Raw genomic sequence first — 21,554 nt, 5'->3', positions numbered from 1 at the left:
GGCAAAATTAGTGAACAAGGCAAACAAGGGGGAGAGGAGAGGCAAAATAAGGGTTCAAGGCAAACAAGAGGGAGAGGAGAGGCAAAATCAGGGTACAAGGCAAACAAGGGGTAGAGAACAGGCAAAATTAGGGTACAAGGCAAACAAGGGGGAGAGAATAGGCAAAATTAGGGTAAAAGGCAAACAAGGGGGAGAGAATAGGCAAAATAAAGGTACAGGGCAAACAAGGGGGAGAGAATAGGCAAAATTAGGGTACAAGGCAAACAAGGGGGAGAGGGGAATAGGCAAAATTAGGGTACAAGGCAAACAAGGGGGAGAGAATAGGCAAAATAAAGGTACAGGGCAAACACGGGGTAGAGAATAGGCAAAATTAGGGTACAAGGCAAACAAGAGGGAGAAGAGAGGCAAAATCAGTGTACAAGGCAAACAAGGGGGAGAGGAGAGGCAAAATCAGGGTACAAGGCAAACAAGGGGGAGAGGAGAGGCAAAATTAGTGTACAAGGCAAACAAGGGGGAGAGGAGAGGCAAAATTAGGGTACAAGGCAAACAAGGGGTAGAGAATAAGCAAAATTAGGGTACAAGGCAAACAAGAGGGAGAGGAGAGGCAAAATCAGGGTACAAGGCAAACAAGAGGGAGAGGAGAGGCAAAATCAGGGTACAAGGCAAACAAGGGGGAGAGGAGAGGCAAAATTAGTGAACAAGGCAAACAAGGGGGAGAGGAGAGGCAAAATCAGGGTACAAGGCAAACAAGGGGGAGAGGAGAGGCAAAATTAGTGTACAAGGCAAACAAGGGGGAGAGGAGAGGCAAAATTGGGGTACAAGGCAAACAAGTGGTAGAGAATAAGCAAAATTAGGGTACAAGGCAAACAAGAGGGAGAGGAGAGGCAAAATCAGTGTACAAGGCAAACAAGAGGGAGAGGAGAGGCAAAATCAGGGTACAAGGCAAACAAGGGGGAGAGGAGAGGCAAAATTAGTGAACAAGGCAAACAAGGGGGAGAGGAGAGGCAAAATTAGGGTACAAGGCAAACAAGGGGGAGAGGAGAGGCAAAATAAGTGAACAAGGCAAACAAGGGGGAGAGGAGAGGCAAAAGTAGGGTTCAATGCAAACAAGAGGGAGAGGAGAGGCAAAATCAGGGTACAAGGCAAACAAGGGGTAGAGAACAGGCAAAATTAGGGTACAAGGTAAACAAGAGGGAGAGGAAAGGCAAAATCAGTGTACAAGGCAAACAAGGGGTAGAGAATAGGCAAAATTAGGGTACAGGGCAAACAAGGGGGAGAGGAGAGACAAAATTAGTGAACAAGGCAAACAAGGGGGAGAGAAGAGGCAAAATTAGGGTACAAGGCAAACAAGTGGGAGGGGAGAGGCAAAATCAGTGTACAAAGCAAATTTGGGTTGAAAATCAAACCAATGAAGACGTGGCAAAATCAATGGAAATGCTAACTTTGACAGGGAATCTTAAACAGAAAACACAGTTTAACCAAAGTACACTTAAGAAAACCCATATTTCATCAAAATAGATTTCTAATTCAACTATTCGGATATAAATTTTAGGTTTCGAGAGCTGATGTAGGTAAGTGCCTAAGTGAAGTTGTAAGATTATGTGTGTACAAAAGTACAGATGTGTATAATTTATTTTGTTTCCTATTTACCAATCACATAACTAACTGAAGGAAAGTATTTTTCTTGATGTACAAAGCCAATTCAATTAAACTTGGTTGGAATCAAGTAAACCCATCAGACAAGTTCTACAGAGCTATCGAGTAGGTTTTCTGGTAAACAATATATGCGATTTTTTATTTAAATAAATAAGCTACTGTAGGTTTTTATTCTCAAGGAAGAATTCTTCAAAACGAAAAAAAAAAATCTTGCAAAGAAAATTGATAGAAAACTGATGATCAGCTTAATATTTCTGTGACACTGTACGCTAATTATTTTTCATTCAATATTAAAGAATATTATATATACACGTGGATGGGAAAACTAGCTTAGAACTTTATATATTAATTTCTTGTCCAAATGCAAATAAAGGCGAATGAATCCTCGGAAAGGTTTCATTTTGAATGAATAATAAGTCTGTAGATACAAGTTACCATGTAGTATAATGTCCAAATATATGCTGCCAAGATAGCAATGTCCATGTTTAAAAAAACTAAACGAAGAAAACTGTAATAGGTTTTCAGTAACCATGATATCTGACAGTAGTACAGTATTTGTCATGATTGTGGTATAATTATCACGGCTGTAATAGGTTTTCAGTAACCATGATATCTGACAGTAGTACACTATTTGTCATGATTGTGGTATAATTATCACGACTGTTATAGGTTTTCAGTAACCATGAATATGACAGTAGTACACTATTTGTCATGATTGTGGTATAATTATCACGACTGTTATAGGTTTTCAGTAACCATGAATATGACAGTAGTACACTATTTGTCATGATTGTGGTATAATTATCACGACTGTTATAGGTTTTCAGTAACCATGATATCTGACAGTAGTACACTATTTGCTATTTGATTGTGGTATAATTATCACAAGACAGTTAAACATGGCGGGTACTTTCAATTCATCCACAGGTACGTAATGGACTATACACCAGATTTCAACAAATGTAGTTTAAGGTTATCCCATTTAAGATTCCATCTTGTATAAAAATGGGAGATGTCAACTACCAATGTTTAACTGTTAAAATAGCGAAACTTTTTCACTATACTGTCAATAATTGTAAACCTAGTCTTTGTAAAGCTAAGTTCTACGATAAATTAAGAGTAAATTATTCAATTATTTGTATTATACCTACGATTTCCTTATATTTTACCAGAGATTTCCTGAAAGTTTCTACCAAACACAAAACCATAGTATAACAGATCTTTCTAATGGCATTGTTGTGGTCATCCGGCAGGAGGTAATGCCATCATGTAAACCGGCAATGTAATGTTTGGCCAATGATGCCACAATCTACCCTTTATAAATAGAGAATATTTGATATTTGAAGAATGTGATTAATTTTAAGTGTACTTTGTAATATTTACTGATGTTGTACTAGTATATCATGTATGTTTCCTAATCAACTTGTACAGCGAAGCTGTATGGAAAAAAATCTACACACTGAATTTATCATTCGTTTTTCAATTAGCTTTACTTCAGTTAGTGGTCTTGTGTTGTTCGTTTATGTTTTGTCTCGTTTTCAAGAATGTTTGCTAAACGACGCGTTATTAAACTGCTATGTTTAAATTCGAGTAATTTCCCCCGAGTTCTACTTGTCTCGTCTAATTATCTGGTAGGTAACTTGAGTCGCCATACATTGTTACACTGCTGTATACAAAACAAATTAAATACATTACAGTGAACTGAACCATAAACATCTTACACGTAAATTGTTGATATCTGCTGGATTCAGTCAATGTATGACAATTGTTTTATTGAAATGTATCTACAGTATATGTTCTAATTTTTCTTTTGTTTATTTTTGTTTGTAAGTACGTGAGAGGGATACTTTTAAGTTCTGAAATTCGAGTGGTATTTAGGTAGCAGTCGTCAAACTAAAACTTCCCCTAATTACAAACGTATTTTAGTTGACTAAGCGTCCTAATCACCTGTATAGTGTACTGGGAAATATCCTTGAATTACTTAGAGGTATATAATATATAACACATGAACATTAGACAATACGACCGCAATCTTTGTAACTTTTGAGAATATTTACAATTATGTAATTAGTGTAAAAGAAATACTATTTACAACAACCATGTTAACATTTCCAGCTGTGATTACACAGCTATTGTGTTCTGTATACGAGATGTCATTAAGTAATATGCAAAAATGATTTTTTCCCCACAGATATTTATACAATATATGATTATGCCCCTTTGTTTTCCGTAAGTGGGCGAAGCGCTCTTCTGGTCAAAGTTTATCGTGTCAGCCAATCAAAACGCGTTTAGAGTTTGATCTGTATGTGATACGTATTGTAATTGTATGCTGTAATATCAATTCTATGTCCATTTCCAAAAACTAGACAAGTGTAATGCTTGATTTTGTAACGTGAACTTGTATAACCACTTCATACTGCATATGGTTTACTCAAACGAACACGTTTCATGAAAGATCATCGGTCCAAAAAGTGACAGAACTTTTCTAAAGTGGATCCGAGCCAGTTTTAGGAAATGGATTTATGGTGGACCTACGCAGAAAAAAATGTAAAGAAAGGACTCGACATCAGAAAAAATATCAAACTCAAAAATACTCTTCATTTGTAAGAATGATATAAAAACATTTCCTTTATATTTCCCGTCTCTGTTACATATATTGATGACGTTGATTTACCTGATATAAATATTCAATGTGAAATGTAGATATAATTCCCAATAGGACGAGGCTGTTTAAGTCTCGGTGTGTTGTTTTCATGGCGGAAATATCACTACTAACTGGCATGTCGTGTAATGGTCTGATTCGATCTAAATTTGATTTACGGTGAAATGGAGTTTCTATTTAGCCAAATTTAGGCAGGTAATCTCATTTAATTATATCAAAAAATATCCTGGATATATGTTAAATGTTATTTTCAGCAGATCATTAAATTTGCTATCTTGCGCTTTACACACTTTTAGCATAAAGGTTTCCACGGCTTCAAAATCTCATTTTGACATGCATGTAATTAAATGTTCAATGTATTTTAATGATTATGAAACGTGATAAATTCAATGATAATTTTGTCATTGAATTAATCATTTATCATCACGCCATTGTCGGGACGAGTTTGACACGGTGACTCTGAATACAAGTTTACCAAGGCGTCCAGATTAAGGTAAGCCTCTTTGAATCATATACTGTTCATTCACGTTTCATTTTCGATAAGATGTCTATTAATGAAAGCGCCATTTTTCAAGTTCCTTATATAAAATGCTCGCACGAAATATATAGGGAAACAGCGCCTTGCATGAATTACCGAATGAGATGCGAATAATATCTTTTAAGAACGAAATTACTTCAAAAAAGTTCTATGTTGAAAGGGACTTACCACTTGGTTGTGGCAAATAATACCATGTCTGGCGGGTTAAAGGTCGGTGGAAAGTTAGAAGATTAAAGAAGTGTCGTTTATCACAAATATTTCGTGAAACAAACATCTGTGTTGATTCCATCGATGTGTCGCTAAACGACCAATCAATGATTCAGTATCAAAACTCGTACAGGTCGTCAAACCGCTATCCAATCAATGACAGCGTCTCACATGGGAATTTCCATCCGGTCTGTATTTATTCAGGATGTGACGGGGCTAGTCCGTCAGGGGATAAACATGTCCGTGAATAAGGGAGTGACCGTTGAATGACCAGTGACGTGGCCTGTGACATCACGAATGGTCGGAGCAGCTGGCAGCAACGTGATGGAAAAGGATAATACGATTTCCCTAAGGTATATAGAGACGGCCACATTGAAAACTATTTTCCAACTGTCACACACTATGAATATTTTCTTTCCTGTGTTAGTGTGAAGCGACAGAGTCCTACAAACCAGGGACCCTCAACAGAGTTATTACTAGATCCGCTAGATACCTAGCATAACCTTTCTACACGGAACCGGCCGAACCGTCCGAATTAGGTCATAAAATCAATTCATCTCGTTGTTTGGATATCAGTCAGCGTATCAAACGATAGCCTGGCTATCATTCAAAATAAGAAAAGGTCTAAGTGACCTGTAATGATCACCTTCGTACTGCATAGCATCATAGCATGATTAGAATCTATGTGCACTCATTCGTTCTTATACATGTTATAGTTCCGAATGATAATTAACTTGCTAACCTATGATCCAAGACTATGAGTTCCGAGTGGCACATGATCCAGGACTTATAGTTCCGAACTGGAATCATGCCGAGCGACAAAACCATAATGGTGTATGGTATCCATTTCCTAACTGTGTTATAATTAACACTGAGATAAATCCTCATAGTGGTGCTGACCTTAACAGACAAAATCAACTTGTAGCGTGAGTGTGCTAGTTTCACAATGTCCAGTAGGTACAGATATAATCAATCTGTTAACTGTACAAGAACTTTGTTATGTTGCTAATTAGAAACTAGAGAGACACGTGTTTGGTGTAGCTTAACATTCTATTGTATACAGTGTATGCAGTACTAGGATGGTAATCTCTAGCTTTCTAATGGTATACTCCAAGTACTTAAACTCTTAAAGATGGACCGAACCCCGGAGACAAGCATACTAAAAGGTAGCTAGGTCTATCATTTCCGTGTCAAGTAATATATATAGATTATACTGAAGAGGAGGATGTATCAACTATTTCCACGTTCTGATCCAGGTCAAGGTCACCAGAAATTATAATGCTACAAAATCCCGTATTACAATCTCGATACATGTTTAACAGAAAACACAAAGACTACAAATCTCACTCCAATATTGATTTGGTAAGATCTTGAATATTTAAACATTCAGCTTTGATCCCCCAGAATTTTGATGAGCTCACAAAAGACCTTGTAGGTTGGATGACATTAATATATATATATATATACCCGGCTTTGCAGGTGACACGTCCGAATAGTACCTGTGGCAACCCATTGCATGATAGTACGAGACAATTAAATTTGAGATCTGATCTTCTCTCTTCGTTTTGATTTTGTTTTGTTGACATTAGCTGAGCGTTCTTTCCTGTGATGAGGGCTAAGGTTCTGACCAGGACATACCAGAGTCTGGACATTGTAGCTACCACTCCCTGTCCTGTATAACGTGACCGGGTGATGCGTCCTGCTGTGGGACCTTCAGCAGTATAATTCAGTGTTGCAGCACTGTAAAGTCAACATCAGCTCCGACCTTCACAAGGAGACTTACACGAATATACCTTAGCCTCCTTTATACACATATACCCTCACCCTCACACAACACACGTGCTCGCTAGCATTTGTGACACTTTAACATACTCGGAAATCTTTACAAACACAATGTACCCTTACTAGACTATGTCAGACATTTGACTCTAGACGACTTCACAATGTGCCTATTTAAAACTATATGTAGTTCCTATTAAAAGTGCATGATTATTCTGTTTCCTTAAGGCACTTAACACCAATGTTTCTCCATGAATATTTCATTTACAGTTATTGAATAAGTTTCCGAGATTTCATCAAGTACATATGTATATATATCATTGATATGCAGAACCTTCTTTTTAAGGGATAGTACCAGCAAACGGATAATAATTCTATTCATTCTGCTATAAAATTACTTAAAAGCTCAAAATACATTTGTACCAAGCACAACTACGGTTCTCTCGCAAACATACATTTAAATGTATGTGTGTTTGTATCTCACGGTGACCGCATCACCAAAACGGTTTTCTACCACTAACGTCCTACTTTGCCTATTGAGAAACAAAAAAAAAAACTCTTTCTCTCTCTCTTTTTTTTTTAGAAGCCTAAATTATACTTTGGTAAAACTACGGATTTTCCTCAGCTAGGCGGTATAGTACACAAGTCAAAATGTATTAAACATACACGGATTTATACAAATGTAAAACACACGTTTTGTTGTACAATTGAGGTCGTGCTGACGGTAAGTAGCGCGGAGTAATACTGAGAATATCGTTACAGCTCGTGACACTGAGAAACTAGTATTATTGACTATTGACTGTGGGCTTCTACAGCCAAATAGCAAAGTCGTCGTGTGCCCTACGCTTTGATAATATCTTACCTAGAATGCCAGCTCAGCATTTTATGGCCGGAACTAAAACTGAATTCTTGTTTTGTCGTTAAACTCTTGTACATATTGAACATTTTATCTCACTTGCTGTCGATGTGGAAATCGAGATAGATACAGTGTAACAAACTCATTTTACCATTGTTTTGTTGTGTAGATTTCACAATCAAATTGTTTACAGCATGATAAATTTGGATTAAAACCGTTGTGAAAAAGAAGGCCAAACTTGTAAAATGTCAATAGTTTTTAATTCGATGCATTTTTTTTTCTTTCTGGATATTTAGTTATTTCGATTACTACACACATCGAGTGTAAGAAAGACAACGTTTCTCTTTCGAACCTGAAACAAATATGTTCCATTCAATACTGACATTGAGAGTACCAACTCATTTTTTTCGATATGAATTAAAATACTTAAACAATTCAATTAATTAAATCACCATAAACAGACACCATAAACATAGTTCTCTGACACCGGCCCAATCAGATTACAGGAATTATCGTGATATCACCGAATTACGTTAAATGTTGAAACAAAACTCAATGAAACCGAAACCGATGTATGAGATATATGATAAATCATTGTGACCTTGATCCCGATTAAGAATCGATATTTCTGATAGGTTCAGTTAAGGTTGCTACCTGTAGGAGTACCACGGTGGATCATCCGATACTGATCAATAGTTACACACGTGATGTACATAATCTATCTAGGTAACCGGAAAGCCTCATCAACTTTAACATATTAACATGCATCATTTAATCTACTTTCTTCTGCATTCACAAGAACAACCCAATACATGAACGGGTTAACATATACAGCACTTATATCAGAACAATCAATCAGCGGTTAGATAAATACGGACACTTGAAGAAAGTATGAACACAAAGGGTGTGCGGTATTTCTGGCAAGTACGGGTAACAGGGTAGATCTGACTGTCATGTAATACAGACACATATTCCATGTATTTGTATTGCAAACGTGGTCCGAATTCCTGGAACTGAAACTTGGACCAGTGAACATCACAAGAGCCTACATGCCAATTGTTTTCAGGGCCTTTTGTTCTTTCATATCGGTATATGTGTATACAATAAAACAAGACTAAAATTTTTATGAGCTTTAACACACACATATATATGATCAAAGATAAAATTTCATCACGTTTTTTTGTTTTTTGTTTTCATCCTTCTAACTTAAAAACACAGTTTACCGAGACAGATTTAGTTTAAACCTAATCTATTGTCATATGAAACGCTTTCTCCGACATGTTCTATTAATCATATGTTGGTTCATGTAAATGAGACAAACGATCACACAAAATAAATAATGTCACTGTTAAAGAATAATTTGAATATTGTGTACAAAAAATGTTTTTCTATGAAATCGAAACCGTACTTTTATTGGCTTTTAATTGTGACAGACAAGTGCACGAGAGCTCTCAGGTTAGCAACTGTCTTGTCTGAAGCAATAACAAGCTACCAACCTGAGAGCTTCACACGTTACTGCAGTTTTCCGTAATGGTGTCTGTTTCATGCAAGTTGGCTGTAAGGAGCGTAGACGATGTTTTAGGTTTTATCTCTGACTTCGGGTCTACATAAAACGTCAATATCGAGGTTGGTACTGTCAGTTTCTGTGTGTATTCTAGTTAAATGGTGATGAATATCTGCGATACAATTATAGAACGTTGTCAGTGTTACATACACCGGTGGCAGGTATTAACGTCGAATCGCCATAATTATATTACGTCGACTAAAACAACTGTCATGAACGCATGTTCACTTCGTCAAATGACTCACAACTATTAGAAATAATGCATTTATTGGTAAAAGCTTCATATAGGACAGTAGATCTCTATAACTGTAACTGAAGGATTCAAGTTAACTACACGTGTATCTTATTTTAAGAAAGTGCACACAATGTATGCGACAATGCATGTCGTCTATACATTGTATAGAAATCACGTGTAAACCACACGTACATCACAAATATATTGGAATCTAGATACTCTGTATTGTAACAAAACGTACATACAATGTATCATATCATATCAATACTATGTATTGTGTCAGCACGTGTATTCGATGTATCTAACAACGCGCACACAACCTGCCGTAACGCACGTGTAAACATTGTATAGGAAGTTGTCAGCACGTGTAAACAATATATCGAAGGCAGTATTAGCACTTGTGTATATTGTATAAGTTGTCAGCACGTGTAAACAATATATCGAAGGCAGTATTAGCACTTGTGTATTTTGTAATGAAAGTTAAACAGCACTTGTATACAATATATATTGGAGATTAGACTATATCAGCAAGTGTATGCAATGTGTAAAAATACCTGTTAACATCGAATCAGTACAGCACATAGATACGATCAGCTGACAATGTATTGTGTATTCAGTGTATTGGAGGATACAACATTCACAGCACGTATTTACAACGTATCGTAACACAACATTTATACAAGACATGTTTGTATTATTTTCACAATAATAAAAATATGACAATAAGACAATTGACTTACCCCGAACTGCCACCACCGCCGCCGTCGCCATCTCGTATACATAGGAGGGATACCTGAGAAGGTTATACTTTTTTTCTTTCCATGGTGTATACATGAATATACTTGGAATCACAATAAACTTTATTCCTGGGGATAAAAGCAAAACATCGATAACATATTCACAATCAAATGCACATCAAAAGTATCCGGTGTGTCGCTGACTCTTTAAGGAGTAACTCCACTAAAATCCATTTATTTGCAGAAGTTTGTTTTAATGTTTTGTTGTTTTAACATTAAACGTCCACATCAATTATATCAGATAAGCTTGTCGAACCAAACATTCATCTTTCGGTTTTTTCCGTATACCTTCAAAGCATACTGTAGCACCTGGCATAAAAATATTGTAGATCACTTCTCCAACTTTGTCATTAATCGCTTCACAAGCTTCTCATATTGACACTACTACACTAAGTCAATTTCACACTGCTAAACTTCCACTAAAAATACAGTCTACTTTTGTCAATGAAAACGAAAGTAGGAGAGATCGTTAGATAAAACTAACGCTAGCAGCACTGTTTCCGGTAGGATTATTTCCCGCCATAGAAGTAGCAACGTCTTGGACCCATCAGACTCAACACTTCCGCAACTAGGCATTATGAAAATATCATGCCACTCTTTAATGGTATTCAATGTGCGATAGTCGCTGGGAATAAAAAAGTTCAATGAAATTTATTTCATTTCTACAGCGTGTTGTTACGTCCGGTTTTTGCCGCCAGGATCTACACTATAACACATGGAACGAAAACACGGCCACGTGCAACTGTCGTCTGCTCAGGAGATTTCACGTACGGAGTTTACCGCCGGAAATCAATACTTTGGTTGGAAAGAGATCACCGCTAGCTAAATATCATTTCCATTGTCTTAGTCAAGCTAGAAAAGCTATCGACGTTTCTCAGGCTGTCTGTATACATCTTCGAGTGTATATTATTATTATAACGAAGAGTCTTTGTCCCGATCCGGGTTTAAAAAAACATCTTTAAATGGCTGTAATGGTTATAAGTCTTTACCAAACACAGGTATCGGATTTTTTTGGACTTCGCTTCTAACTTGCCATTGTGCCACAATATTGCTGAACTTGTAATTTCAATGTTTTTGATTAAGCAGTTTTCATCAGTCGGTCAGTCGCGTGGAGTGACGTCCCATTCTTACCTGGTTTGTATTGCAGACTTTCCATGGTAACGTTGTACCGATCGTTCATGTCAAATGTTTTTCCATTCACCAACCTTTCACAAATGGAACAAATCGCACGTGCACGCCATGTAGGGCGTAACACACAAAATAATCCTACAATATTGTTTGTCAAGCACGTCAAATAAAAACTTTCATCAACATTCCAACGTTATTGGTTTTTGCTGTCACCATGTTTGTACGGTTGTTTTCCATTAACTTTGAATGCAAGTGAAAATACACAAGCGGTCTTCATGACACCTCACACTGCTATTACACGTAACTTTTGTATGTCATGCTAACACTGCGCTCCATATCTTCTCTATAAGAAGAATTGTATGTCGGAAATCGGATATGCATACTTGTATATATGCACTTCCGTTGACTGTGATATCATATAAAAAGTTAGCTTTTAGGGTAATCGGCCCATGAACAACAACGGCCATTTATCATTGTTTTTGGTATCCTTGTAGTAGCTGGTAAGAACATCACTGAAGAACATACGGGAGGACACTCGCATGCCACCCAAAACAAAAGTGTATCGCATAAAGACACAATTATGATGAAAATTATTTTTATAGCAAATTATATAGAAAGAAAAAATCACGTAAAAATAACTATGTCTTTGATTCTGTAAATAGAAACACGCGGACATATATATACAGGAATGGTTAAGTAAGAACATACGATGTGACTTTAGTTGGTATCCATACTCATCCTAGGGCTAGTTTTAAATGACATCGAGTCTTATATAGGAATTGCGTGATGTCACACCAGGCAACGCTACGTCGAGAGCATTGACCTTGATTTTGCACGTACAGCAGCACGCTTTTCGAACGAGACGACCTACGTAATGGCCCCTGCAGTATAGCGGGGTTTCTTCTGTGTTGTCTTTTTCACAAATGCTTTAACTTGGAGTACCACTGGGCCAAACAATGTACATTATTAAAAAGGAAACGAATAAAAACGAAATGAAACAGTAGCTTTACAATCAAAAGAAACTGAGAAAGCATTCACGTCACTTTATCAGGGTTCTGAAGATTTTTTTTTTTGTTTTTGTGTAGTTTTTTTTCAAGAAACTGAGGAGTAGAGAAAATATGTATTAATACCACTGAGGAAAACAATATTACAAGACTGACTGCTGAATGATACCTAGATCTACGAAAAATCTAACAAAATGAATTAAAACAATTAAATGAAAGGGCAAAAATTGTTGAATCATAATACCGTTTCAGAGAATACAATTTATGTCATGGTAACAAAATCTTTGTAACAAATTAGCAAAGGACATCAGCACTTCGTGCACAGTTCTTTGAATCAAAATGTCAATCAGGGGAACACAAATTCCTGTTTTACAGGAAATTTTGGGAAAAAAATATTAGTGGAAAATTGAAAGTTGAGATCCCCCGACAAGACCTTAAAAATCAATCAGAAAGCAGTAACTCATCAGCATACAGTCATTAAAGTGACATTCCTGCCAAGGTGATAAAGGACAGCGAGTTTGGAGGGATCGATTGGTAACTGTGATGGAGAAAACCTTATAAAAATAAAGGTTCACGACGGACGGATACATATATACGCAGTACGTACATATTAAGTCTAAGGTGGTAATTGTTTACATCCATACATATAAACAGTCCCTTAGTTTTAAGCATTTTAAGTTCAGTACGTACGTTACAGGTATTACCCAATCGTGGGTTCGTGTTCCGTTTCCATGACATCGTCAAGTGGTCAAATGAAAAGTCAAGTTTTGGACTTTAAGGTGATGGTTAATTGGACAGTGCACAAATGGTCAAAGAATCAGTATAATGATTTGGCGTGGCTCTTCATTCCACGAACACGTATAGCCACAACTTTCAGCAAAGATGTGAGGATCGACCCCGCTCCATTCGTGCAAAACCGAACCCAAACCTTACGCTCACTGTCACTCTCTACACCCCTTGAACATTTCATGGCAAAATGATCCTTTGTTGTACATCAAACGAATCTCAAGGTCGCATGTTGGTATATTGTATTGACTTTGAAGTTGTAATCTTCAAAAGAGCGTTAAAGTCTGTGATTAGTCAACTCCTTTTTGCTGAAACCTGCTCTAGACCAAATTACTCCCCTTGTGCCTTCAATTTTGCCATGAAATGCTCCAGGAGTGCAGAGAGCGAAACAAGTCATAATCCTTGGAGTATCGATTATGGACCCCGTGATGTTTTGAAGTCATATAATCCGAAAAAGGAAAAATGCCATCAAAAAATTCCAACGAGCTGTTTAGTAGCTTTGATTTACCTCTACATATCATCGTCCATGTCGCAATTTTTTTCAAATAATGAATTCTACTTTTACTAATTCCACAATATGCTCTACCGTGTCCATCTCAATTTAATGTCTTGTCCAGCCTCTTCGTAACGCAGTAGAATCACTTTGGTAACAAAAACTGGACCTGGCACATTCTCTGGTTCTACTATTCAAGATTTCAATGCACATTGAGACGAATGGAATAATTAACTTCTTTACACACGCCTGTTCGCCTCGCAGAAAAAACAATTATCGGAAAAGCGGTCAGAAATGATATACGGAGATTTTCGATCAGAATATCAGTGTTGGTATAAAACTTCTGCTGATAGAGGGTTCAGATGTCAGTGAGAGTGTCTATTTCATAACAGACATTTTCACGGAAAAAAACTTCGGGGGCGAAAGTCCGGTAGTCTCGTAAAGGATGCGAAACAGCTTTGTAGAGAAGGTTGGCCTGTCAGAGTATAAGAACGGCCATTTCTAAATAGACCTGTTAACTGTCATCACGATATCATATTGGGACTGATTTAATGGCATCTCTGCTTGCAAACTGTTTAGGTAAAAAATAACCAAAAGTCTCAAAAAACAAAAAAACAAAAACAGCCAGTGTCTTCTCAGACACCTGTCATTTAAATACTTGTCACTCCAGGTAAGTAATACGAGCACATGGTTAACAACAATGGAAACATCAGATATATTACCGAGCTTCACAGACACGTCCAACTTTATATTGCACGACGAAATGGAACCTTTCCGAATCAGTTCATGGTTGTGAAGAATTAATGTTACGATAAAGAAAGTGAAAGTTCTAGATCAACAGGAATTGGGAGGTTGAGGTATTAGTGACTCAAAAGGGAACAAAATGTGCTGATACATATAGTGAAAATCATAAAACAGTTATGACACTTGCTATTGAGAAGACGTGAAGTCTAGTAGGAAAACCAAAAGAATAAACTGCAAATTCGATCCAGAACTTAACATCATCCTAACATCATCAAACCAGATCAGAAGGCAAGAAGATGCTAGTCGCAAATAACATATTCGTGAGTGTAAACCATTCAGCCAGTTATATTTGTATATTGGAAAACTTACACATGGCACAATGGCGGCCATATTGAACTTTTATTCAAGCACAACACCTGCAAAACATTTTTTGGAAAAAAACTTACGGAGATACGATCAAACAAACAATGGCTATTTAAACTTGAGTAGAATTCTAGGCTTTAAAAAAAAACTAATGGAAAATTTCAGAATATCATGCAACGTGACGGAAAGCAATAGAATGTTTCCGCTCGTTTTATCAAAAACCTGCTACTAAAACACACCGATTTCATATTCAACTAATCAAATACTAGTATTTCAAGGAGCATTGCTAGCTTTTGTAGTAGTCGACTTGTTGATCACATGGAAATTCAACTTTGAAAAATAAAATAAAATACGTAAATAATAAAAATCTGAATCAAAAATTAAAAAAAAAATTACACATACCTTTCGTATCATGCTGTCTATGACAATAATTATTAATTTTTTACCTGGTTTTGGATGAAATATACTGTTGACAGGATGATCAAAATAAAAGCTTAAAAAATTCACGTGATTCATCCAATAAATCCCTACCGGAAACAGAATATTGTAAATTTCAATAATTGCGTTATTTTTACGTAATCGTATGTGCTTTGTCGTGTCTCTGTATTAATATTTGACCAAACCTTTTACGCCACACAGTTTATTGTGTACAAAATTAGGTGCTTAATTGGATGATTGACGTGATGAAAACGATCAAACCCATATCCTGAAGAGTCGTTCTTGACACCAAAACGCTTAAAACCATCATGATTCTGTATACATAACGTAATTCCAAACGCAAATGGTAGTGTTAAATGTATTTTTTTCGTAATTGGACATTTCTCAACGGAAATAGAACCGTACTTATTGCTTTCCATGTTCCTACAGTATAGAAAAAATGTAATCAGTTCCCGGGTGAGTACGCCTTGTCATTCTGTGTATGTTTGGTGGTAATTCATGTCTTTTTAGCGATAAAGCTAATTATAGAGTGAATGCTATGAATTATAATTAAAATCTCGTTGCCAGAAGACATGCCATAACGCCTCATGTGATGCTGAATGAGATCGCTTCCCTTCTGAAAGTCTGTACATGTCTGCATAGGAAACTACGATTATCTACAACATTTTTAATGGAAATGCGACTATTTATTCCCTGTAACCATGACGTCACAGACATATCACATTTGACGGGTTGTCCATTTCTGGGTTCATTGCGAGGCCTTACGAAGGAAAGGTGCGTTGCATTTCATTGCTAAAAATAGATAGATAAAGATGTCAAACTATTACGATAGGTAAGCAGACAGGTGTACGTATTTGACGTTCTCTGAACCGAAGGTAAGGAATAAAATATTCTGCATCGGACCGTACCGGGCTTTGTTTTCGGTATTTTCCTGTATCTGACAAGGGATTATCTTAAAAAAAACAACCTGTGACTTTCCAAAAGTACTGCTTTTATCATGGTTAAGGTGTAGCGAACTCATAAAATTATAGACAGGATGAACTGAGAACAATCGAAAGTTGATAGTGAGCCAATGAATTAAGCAACCTTATTAGTCCTTTGACGTCCTTTGTTGTTCATTGACCTTTCACGTCATATTTCATTTAACGCCCTTCGTCCACGTCATTTGACCGATAATATCATTTGGCCTTTGATATCCTTTCATTCTTTTAGTAGAAGAGACAGAATAAATCGCTTGATGTCCTTCATTTCTCCTTTCCATTGTCAAATCATTGAACCTATTGAAACGACCTTAAACACAAACGTGTTGTATATGTTTAAAATCTAGAATGTCTATGACATAACGGACAACAATTCTAAACTACAGGTGCCAATGAATTTTGTATTAAAAACACTTTGCAGACAGACATGGATTGATTTGATGTACGGTCTATATTATAGATGTATGTTTCTGAAGAGTAGACAGTTTTGTTCGATATTCTGTAGAAACAGTATCAGAAACATCAAAAATTTATAATTTAAGAAAAGGTATAGCTGATATTGTTGTGGTAAAGCTGAAGTCAGTTTCCATAAAGATTCAAGGTTTCCATGACTCGCACTTCACCGACATACAAATGAAGCACAGTCTGAAGTAATTTATCGCCGGCTTAAATATGAATATCTAATGGATTCCTGGTGACTTTGTTTCAGACAAAAACCAGTAATCAACGATATAAAAAATGCCTCTTACTCTGTACACTGACTTGACCAAGCACAGACATCATTCTCTTTTTTTCTGCGAAAAATGTCATGATTTTATGTTTAAAACATCCTTTAAAATAAAGTTAAAAACGAAAAACTCTTTAAACAATGGAAAAACAGACATAAAGCATTATGATACAATCTACTATCAAACGACGTATAAGCCAAGTATGACGAGTTTGTGTTATTCCACTCACTACATATGTACAATTGGCATACTCTCCGTCCGTGTTTGCAGAACGCCACTCTTGGGGATTTCGATCGAATACTGATGAAGCAAAGTTGATTATAGACGTTGTAAGCAAACATTTTGATGGGTAGAATTTATTCATTCACAAAAGTTACTTTATTGAGAATTAGAATTGACAAGGGACATTAATGCTAGTGCTGTTCGGATACTATATGAATATGAAGAATCAATCGATTGTGGCATAACCATATCAGAATGTAGTCGATAGGGGAAATTCTCTCCGTATTCGCAATCTTGACAGAAACATTGAACCGTTGTAGACAACTTGGTGTTAGTTCAATTCACGCGTCACATACTATTGCTTGCTGAAGAATTGTGAAAAATATATGATATCTTTTAGACCTTTCAAATAAATGGAAATACTAGACAGTAAGGCGCATTAAACAGGTGAATTTATTTTTACATTCAATTACACCTGTATATTATAACAAGAGGCCTAGTTGCCTGGACGGTCACTGTCATCCTATACTGATAGTTCTTATGAAGATATTCCCAGTGGGAAATAACCAACATTATCCTCAAAAATACAATTTTCCTATGGAAAATTACAGCAAAGTCTAAAAAAGATATTCCTCTCCAGGAAGAAATGTGAGACTCAATTTTGGTAATCAAAGCACCTTAAAATGTTTCCATCCACGAAGACCATTTGATTATACAACATCTGGGTCTTGAGAAGATTTTTTTTTCAAATTTAAGTCAACTTGACCCCTTTTGGCCCCGCCCATCAGCCCCTGAGGTCAGTCAAGATTAAAATGGGCATACCATCAAGCTGCCATCCTTCACTCATAATTCTAGCCAAGTTTGAAATATTTCCAATGGAAATTAATCAAATTATGCTAAAACATATAGTTTTCCTATGTAAACTAATGTGAACTTTACCCTCTACCCACGGGGAAATGTGAGACTCTGGGGCCATGAAATTTACAATTTTTGTAAAGCACTTTAAGATTTTTCCATTCATGAAGAGTATTTGATTGTACCATATCTGGGTCTTGAGAATTTTTGAAATCTGAGTCAATTTGGCCCCGCCCCTCAGGCGATGGGGACTGTATAATTAAACAATTTTGGTTCATCTTAGGCCAGGGAAAATTCTGCAAAATTTCAATGAAATTGGGTCAGGGGTTTTTGAGAAGAAGTCGAAAGTGTTAAATTGTTAACGGACGCACAACGCACGACGCCGGATGAAGTGTATGAGAATAGTGACTTAATAAAGAACGACAGGATTACACAGCCTAATTAAAATCTGGAAAATGGTGTGTTCCGAAATAAAATAACTGGAATACTCGTTAAGGGTGTATGCTACATAGCAAGCATTTGTACCTGTCATTTGTTCGAGTTGCCTCCCTTGATATTGTAAATTAATGAAACTATTTTAAGTCAGCATGTTATAAAGAACAATAAATCACACCGTTTGCGTACCTATATTTAAAGATTTCTATAATCAAAAAATAAAAGTGTCATTTTCGAATTCCCAGATTTTGTGTACTTAAATGTTGAATCTAAGGCCAAAGTGCAACGATAACTGAACGTAATAAGAATTAGTAAATTAACCGATGTACACTTCAGAGGACTCTCTAGAAGCACTAGACACTATAGGAGAGAATGTCTTGTGAACAAGAAATATCTTCTTAGACTTCTAAGGATACAGAATGGCAAAATCATCAGATACAGCAGAAAGCAAAAGATGAGAAAATATCATCTATCCTTAGAAACCCAATAAAATACATAGTAAACGATTTGATGGAACGCAGGACGACCCGACTTGATACCAGGAAGGTACCCTTGTCTCGCCGAGTTATGCGAAATATTTACAGTATGCATTTATAATTCGCACTGTTACTCTACGAACCACATTCTTAAATGTCTGGAAACTTCAGCAGATCGTCACAGAAAAATAATACGATATTTCCCTAGCTGGAGGATAGGACTGGGAAATCTCTACCCGAGGAGGAGATTCTTGATTGCCTAACCTGACGCTTTGTCGAGTGTTAGATTGTCAGGCATCTCCTCATTGACATCCATAAGATTATAATGACTATATGGTGGGATATACAGGAAAGGAAAGGTCAATTACCAAAGTAGTGGGCGTGGCTAAGATTAGATGGCGACACGGCGACAGAGTGAGAACAACAGAAGAACTGTTTCTGGAAGGATGCCCGAGACATGCAGGAAAGTCGGATATACCTTAATTTACTCACCATAAGTAGGTTGTTATGGTTTCTAATCGTATTACTTGCCAGAAATCACTTGACTGGCTAAAAGGTGTCATTGTTTTCCTTGTGACGTCAGAATTTCCTTGCAAAGAAAGAGAAAAGATATAAAGAAAAATGAGAATATCGCCAAAGAAGATTTTTTATCAGTCCAATAAAATGATGTTTCCACGAATGTTTGCAAAAGTATTAAGATTAATTGATATGCCAGCATACAACGACATAATTGTACCTGTCAGTAACGGGGCAGATGACAGTCCAAACCATTTCTACCTGTATGTAACAACTACTCCGCTTTGACAGTCGAAAATTTACCTACATTTTGTACTTTTGTGTAACGACCATATTCTGTCATGGTAACGTCTAAAGGACTAATGACCCTAGTAACCCACTTTTGGTGACCAGCTTTTTTCTCTTCCCATCCATCAGTCTGTATATGAGGCATGTTAAGTAAGATGTGGATGGAGCGGTTTTTGATAGCAATAATATACCAAAGTGTGAAGTATGTATGCTTTGGCGTTATGAGACCGAACATTATGCAAATGTTATGCTGTCACCATTCAGAAATCATCATGTGCTGCTTTGATTAGTAACGCCTATTATCGTATATTTATTTTATGTTCTCGTGGGAAATACACTTAATATCACCCTGTTTATGAGCTCTTGACAAAGCATCATTTCCGGGACAAACACTACGTGCAAATTAATATCTTTCGAACTTCCACAAATGCGTCATTTCCAGGTCAAACACAACGTACAAATTAAAATATCTCTCGAACTTCCGGAAATGTATCATTTCCGGGTCAAAAACTACGTACAAATGAATATATGTAGTCCTTCATGAAATGAATCATTTCCGGGTCAAACACTACGTACAAATTAATATCTGTAGAACATCCGGTATTATAGGAGATACGTGCATCAAATATCACATTCAAACAACTTTCGCCATGTCCATACCGAACTCAATTTTTACCTCCGGTGAAATACACTTCTGTTTACAAGGAACGACAACTCTGAGATGACTTGCTAAATTCAAGATCAATTGGTGTAAAATAGTCTGAGGACTTCAAATTATCGTACACGTCGGAAAATCAACCGGAAGCTCGTAATGATATGACACCGATTCCTCACTTACAGTGACGTCATCAATGGCCGGAATTACATTACCAACTGTGACCCACATAACATGAATGGGCGACTGGCAAATCCAGCGATCCACAATATCACCCACTATTGTTATCTTACTGTAACCGGGTTAAACTAGTGGGTATCACCAATATCACCCTTTGCTGTGACCCCCTCGTGTAACCGGGGTAAACCAGTGGGTAGCAAAAAATAACACCCGCTGCTGTGTCCCTAGTGTACCGTGATTAAACTCGTGCGTATAAACAGTAACACCCGCTGCTGTTACGCTAGTGTAACCGGGGTAAACCAGTGGGTAGCAAAAATAACACCCCTGCTGTGACCCTAGTGTAAGCTGATTAAACTTGTGCGTATCAACAGTAACACCCTCTGCTGTGACTCTAGTGTAACCGGGTTAGACTAGTGGGTTTAAACAATAACACCCTCTGCTGTAACCCTAGTGTAACCGGGTTAAACTAGAGAGTATCAACAATAACACCCGCTACTGTGTCCCTAGTGTACCAGGATTAAACTAGAGGGTATCAACAATAACACCCGCTACTGTGTCCCTAGTGTACCAGGATTAAACTAGAGAGTAACAATAACACCCTGTGTCCCTAGTGTACCAGGATTAAACTGTAACACCCGTACTGTGTCCCTAGTGTACCAGGATTAAACTAGAGGGTATCAACAATAACACCCGCTACTGTGTCCCTAGTGTACCAGGATTAAACTAGAGAGTATCAACAATAACACCCGCTACTGTGTCCCTAGTGTACCAGGATTAAACTAGAGGGTATCAACAATAACACCCGCTACTGTGTCCCTAGTGTACCAGGATTAAACTAGAGGGTATCAACAATAACACCCGCTACTGTGTCCCTAGTGTACCAGGATTAAACTAGAGAGTATCAACAATAACACCCGCTACTGTGTCCCTAGTGTACCAGGATTAAACTAGAGAGTATCAACAATAACA

This window comes from Ylistrum balloti, unplaced genomic scaffold, assembly GCF_031769215.1.
Source record: "Ylistrum balloti isolate Yb309-2 unplaced genomic scaffold, AGI_CSIRO_Ybal_v1 Utg369782, whole genome shotgun sequence".
In the NCBI taxonomy this organism is placed as follows: Eukaryota; Metazoa; Mollusca; class Bivalvia; order Pectinida; family Pectinidae; genus Ylistrum; species Ylistrum balloti.
Note: the sequence above shows the minus strand (reverse complement) of the source record.